We start from the raw sequence: 6,070 nt of genomic DNA, 5'->3' as shown, positions 1-6,070 counted from the left end.
TCTAAATATTTGTAATAAGTTTTTTCACATTATGTGTTGGGTTAAATCATGGCTTATAAAAGAGACAATGGGCTAATCTGTGAATAAGATATTGTTTACAATCTCGTTATATATACATAACCTCGTACAACATTTTAACTAACCTCTAAGAAATAATAACGTCGCTTCACTTGCGTAGTTGACACATCATGATAATAATTTGCTACGGCGTAGCCAGCTATGGCGTAGCCAGCTACGGTGTAGCCACCTAAAACGAAATTTCTTTTAACACACTTTTATACGCCTTGTAAATTGGGTTAACTATGGCTTATATAAGAGACAGCAAGCAAATCTATAAATAAGATACTGTTTACAATCTCGTTACATATAAATCACCTCGTACAACATTTTAACACACATTTAAGAAATGATGTACGAACACATCTTAGAAAAAATCATAAAACATTCGCTCAAGTTACGACTGATGCTGAACGTAAAGAATAGAGTGGTTTTGTGTTAGTAATAAAAACTTTTGAGGTAAGTTTAAAGCACCAAATTATATATAACTTGTGCAACAGGTGTTGGGAAGCTTCAAGAATTTAGGCGCATTTTAGCATAAAGTTACACTTTCGCCACAGTCACCTAGATAGATTTACCGACAATCCGGGAGATTATTGCAGATTGCATATAATAATGTAAACATAAATCGATGGACTAAAATGAACAGAATCGTTTAAATAATAAAAAAACAAATGGCTTCAGATGATTTTATTTCATCATGAAGAGGATTTATATTTGTTCGTACTTGTAGTGTTAGTACAGCGCTCTCTGACGATTTCCATTCGAAGCAGCTAGTCCGGCACAACGATAGCACGCTCAGGATTCAATTTACTACATCGTGAATACTTCTTACTTCACCAACCCTCTGTTAGATGCCACTATATTAGCATTTCACCATTGCAAATAGGAGTAGCGCTCTCCGACGTTTTCCATACGAAGTACGTAAATTGTTAAAAGGGGGAAGGGTGTTTTCAACAGATGGCAGTTCGTGGTCATAAGGTAAAGTCGATACTTAAAAAATCAGTTTAAACAACAATATTGACAATTATTAAAATATAAAAACAGCTGAACGTTTCTTCGTTAATTATTTAATAAATATGTCATTTCACTTTTTGTTAAAAATCATCTACCACGCTGGAAAAACACAAAAACCTGCATCGCGCAAGCGAAGTTTTCCTGCGACTCCGATAGGGTAGTAAATTTGAAGAACTTCTCTTGGAGGGTCCTTGGCTACTCTGTAAACCGATGGAATGTCATTTGACATAAATCCACGGTGATCTTCCAGAATCAAACAGAATCAAGAAACGCGTGATTCACCTTACTTGTGAATCATAAACACCACAGCAGTAGCCGATTTGACCCTTTTTTGTACTTTTTGTTTCAGAAAATTCAATGAAAATAGTTTAAAATCACTTTTTGTGTTTTTTTAAAGCATTTTTGTATCTATTTTTCTTGATTATTTTCTGAAAAAGGCTAAATGTAGATTACCGGAAACCGGCGCGGTTATCTAACCAGATGTGATGAAAGCTAAAAAATAATAATATGTTACATTATAATACATCAACAGTCTTCAAGTGTGGCTAAAAGTAAGTAAGTCTCTCACACGGAGAAAGTTACAGCAATAATCACCACGCTTGGTCAATGCGGAGTGGTGATTTCAAACTTATAAATTAGAATTATAAGCCCATGTTTCCTCACGATGTTTTTCCTTCAACATCTATCAGTTTTATACAAATAATCTTAGAAAATACATTGAACTCGGGAAAAGTAACATTGGTACTTGCCGTTAGTTGGGTTTGAACCCGCCCTGTCATGCATGAGAAGCGGGCGTCTTAAACCTCCGGCCCACCACAGGTTCATGATAAGTGGCAATATAATGTTTATTTTTATTGATTTTGCTTGTCTCTTCGGAAAAGGGTGAGATTATTTACATATGTATGTTTGTTTTATATTCTGTATTGTATATAGTCCTCCTTACCGATTTCGGTAACGGCGACCTTAGATAAGCTATTTCCTGTCGTGGGCCCTGATGTGACTGGCCAGACCGAACTTGGTTTTAAAAATGCGATCACAATTAGAGCAATAAAGCTGGCCGGCAGCGTTGTATGTGTAAATATATGAGGGCTTGGGTCGGTCTTTACGTAATTGACGCTTTACGTCTAACGTATCTAAGCACTGGTGTTCGTACGCTTTCGAAAGAATGGGAGAGGTATGCTACTCACAGACAGTCTTGGCGCATTGCTGTCAATGAAAATATTAATCTGTATTGTATTAACACAAACAATTGTAGTGTTAGCATACGGTCTTTTATTTATGATATCGACGCCCCTCGGCGCTACGCTAACGTATTGTTAAGATCAGAAGGTTCAAAGAGTACACATAGTTAATGCATGTAACACCTTTTGTTATAATCACGATATGAGGCTTCTGTTTTAAAACATTTAACGAACCGACAAACCAAGACCTACCAAAACAATAACTTACTAGAACAGTTAGTTACTCAAAGTCGTAATATTTTTTTTATAGTAAAATATATTTTCGCCTAAACTTGCTAAACGGAAATTACAAAACAACAATACAGCCGTTGGCTAGCTTGGGGTTGGGGTTGCTACGCATGTATATAAGTACATTATACATTTATGTATACAAGTTATTGATCAAAATCTGTCTGGGTTGTGCATGTGTGCGTGCGACGCAAGTGTACGTGTGTGCTGACTAGGAGCTACACCTTGACCTTAGGGAAGACCTGATGTCGATACTGTCGATAGAAAACACAAAAAGCCGTGACCGTGCTATTAAATCGTACACAGCATATTTATGAATCGAAAGCTGTCAGTCTCGATGTATGCAAAGAGACAGACAACTTGAAGATATTTTCCTTTAACCTGTAGTTATACTCGTATTTCTTGATAAAGATAAAGAGAACTGAGTGGTTAATAAAATTTGATGTTAAAGATAATAACGAGAATTCTTTAATATTTTATCGATAACACTGCTGTATCAAAACTGTACAACATTATTTGGTATATAGGCAACACATCGGCACTATCGTTATACGATATACAAGGGTCCCTATAAAACAGATGCCGTCTCGCGCACATCTAACCAGTCTCATTACGTACTGCCCGCGATATAGACGTGTTCGACAAAATTAATCGTATATTAAATTAATAGAATATTGATTGTTCTTTGTGTTAAAACATTGCTAACGCCGAGGTATCAAGTACAACGAAGGTGGGAGATTACACAGGTAAATAATTGATTATACGTTTACGATGAATAAGTGAAATAAAAATAGTATTCGAATATGATATTAATATTTTTTAATTAAGTCCGCCATTCACTATAATTTTTGTGATGAAAATTTTATCGGATGAACGAATGACATCAGAATTACGAGAGGTATACATAGAAAATTAGTGCTATCTTTGGTAAGAACTAAATATATAACACTCTAGTTTGATAGGATTGAAGCAAGTAAAGCAAGATAAAGAAAGTTAATGATGATGATCTGTTTATCAAGGGAATATAGCGTGGTACCATATAAATTGTATTTGTTTACAGTTCTCGTGGTGCGTCACCAAGATGGCTGCCACAGTAGCAACGGGCCGGTGTAGCGATTATACTACATGTATGTATACCTTTGCTGCTTTAAATATAATTTTAAATGTATTTTGTATGGCATTTCTTTAAATGTTCTCTGATTCAAAGTTGGCGAAATAGTAAATATACATAACAGAAACATGTGTTTTTGTGTATTATTGTGAATTTGAAAACGCCTGTTCGATCTTATGGAATTCATTTGTGACTAAGCGGTTTCATTTAGTTTGACCCGTTTGTTTTTTTTTTTTTTTGACATAGACTGATTAATCTGATATTTGATATACACTCCCAAAGGTTTTATTGGTCATGTTTCTATTACTAATACTATATTACTTGTTAAAATATTAAATACCTATCACATATTAATATATCACATTTTAAGGAAGATGCTATATTTAAGTACATTGTGACTAAGTTTTTGGAAATAAACTATTTATTTATTATATTTATTATTTATTTATACATACAACGTGGCAATGCGGTCCGTTTTTGGGCACCCTATTTTTATATGTTGTGTTGTTAATATTTTAGCCATAGTTATCATTATTATTATTTAGTTTATATACCTGTATCTTTAGTTTATTTATTAATTGTTATGTAATTCATTTTGTTGAAAAAGTTCGGTTACAGAATAAAACAAATGCCCAACAGCAATAGTTTGCCCTATTTGACAACCACATTGTCGAACAAAGAATTCAGAAAAAGTAATATATGTATTTTATTATTGTTTTCAGTTGACGTGATGGTGGTGTGGTTGGTCGACAACTCGAGACTGCGAAAAAAAACCGGCGGCACCAGATCGAGTGGAGTTATTGTAGATTATTTAAAGAGTTTCTTGATAACGGGTTACAGCTACAAAAATGCCAGAAAATTAAGTAAACAATTTGAATGAATAACAATACGCTTTTATTTACTGCTTTCATGAGTCAAATCTCACCAATTCCTTACAATAACACCCAGTTTCTAAAAGACTCGTCAAATCAATAACCAACAAACACACATAATCAGTGAGTTGCCATGATGTTCAAAATCAAACTACGCTGTCTTAATGCTAAAAAGAAATAATAAAATATATAGCATTTTATAAATTCTTGACAATAAAGGTGTTGATAATGACAATAAACTTGATTAGAATCAAATGTCATCTAAATATTTGTAATAAGTTTTTTCACATTATGTGTTGGGTTAAATCATGGCTTATAAAAGAGACAATGGGCTAATCTGTGAATAAGATATTGTTTACAATCTCGTTATATATACATAACCTCGTACAACATTTTAACTAACCTCTAAGAAATAATAACGTCGCTTCACTTGCGTAGTTGACACATCATGATAATAATTTGCTACGGCGTAGCCAGCTATGGCGTAGCCAGCTACGGTGTAGCCACCTAAAACGAAATTTCTTTTAACACACTTTTATACGCCTTGTAAATTGGGTTAACTATGGCTTATATAAGAGACAGCAAGCAAATCTATAAATAAGATACTGTTTACAATCTCGTTACATATAAATCACCTCGTACAACATTTTAACACACATTTAAGAAATGATGTACGAACACATCTTAGAAAAAATCATAAAACATTCGCTCAAGTTACGACTGATGCTGAACGTAAAGAATAGAGTGGTTTTGTGTTAGTAATAAAAACTTTTGAGGTAAGTTTAAAGCACCAAATTATATATAACTTGTGCAACAGGTGTTGGAAAGCTTCAAGAATTTAGGCGCATTTTAGCATAAAGTTACACTTTCGCCACAGTCACCTAGATAGATTTACCGACAATCCGGGAGATTATTGCAGATTGCATATAATAATGTAAACATAAATCGATGGACTAAAATGAACAGAATCGTTTAAATAATAAAAAAACAAATGGCTTCAGATGATTTTATTTCATCATGAAGAGGATTTATATTTGTTCGTACTTGTAGTGTTAGTACAGCGCTCTCTGACGATTTCCATTCGAAGCAGCTAGTCCGGCACAACGATAGCACGCTCAGGATTCAATTTACTACATCGTGAATACTTCTTACTTCACCAACCCTCTGTTAGATGCCACTATATTAGCATTTCACCATTGCAAATAGGAGTAGCGCTCTCCGACGTTTTCCATACGAAGTACGTAAATTGTTAAAAGGGGGAAGGGTGTTTTCAACAGATGGCAGTTCGTGGTCATAAGGTAAAGTCGATACTTAAAAAATCAGTTTAAACAACAATATTGACAATTATTAAAATATAAAAACAGTTGAACGTTTCTTCGTTAATTATTTAATAAATATGTCATTTCACTTTTTGTTAAAAATCATCTACCACGCTGGAAAAACACAAAAACCTGCATCGCGCAAGCGAAGTTTTCCTGCGACTCCGATAGGGTAGTAAATTTGAAGAACTTCTCTTGGAGGGTCCTTGGCTACTCTGTAAACCG

At 34.2% G+C, this 6,070-nt stretch overlaps 1 long non-coding RNA gene across 1 annotated transcript; it reads left to right on the top strand.

The window, feature by feature from the left end:
- Window positions 1–3,126: 3,126 nt before the first annotated feature.
- LOC118275384 (uncharacterized) lies at window positions 3,127–4,541 on the top strand. Its single transcript, XR_007706962.1, has 3 exons — window positions 3,127–3,289; window positions 3,604–3,670; window positions 4,377–4,541. It is a non-coding gene; the product is annotated as an uncharacterized LOC118275384 (long non-coding RNA).
- Window positions 4,542–6,070: the final 1,529 nt, after the last annotated feature.

The sequence above is a fragment of the Spodoptera frugiperda genome, chromosome 25 (assembly GCF_023101765.2).
Source record: "Spodoptera frugiperda isolate SF20-4 chromosome 25, AGI-APGP_CSIRO_Sfru_2.0, whole genome shotgun sequence".
Classification (NCBI taxonomy): domain Eukaryota; kingdom Metazoa; phylum Arthropoda; class Insecta; order Lepidoptera; family Noctuidae; genus Spodoptera; species Spodoptera frugiperda.
Note: the sequence above shows the minus strand (reverse complement) of the source record. Positions and strands in the feature narration are given on the sequence as shown.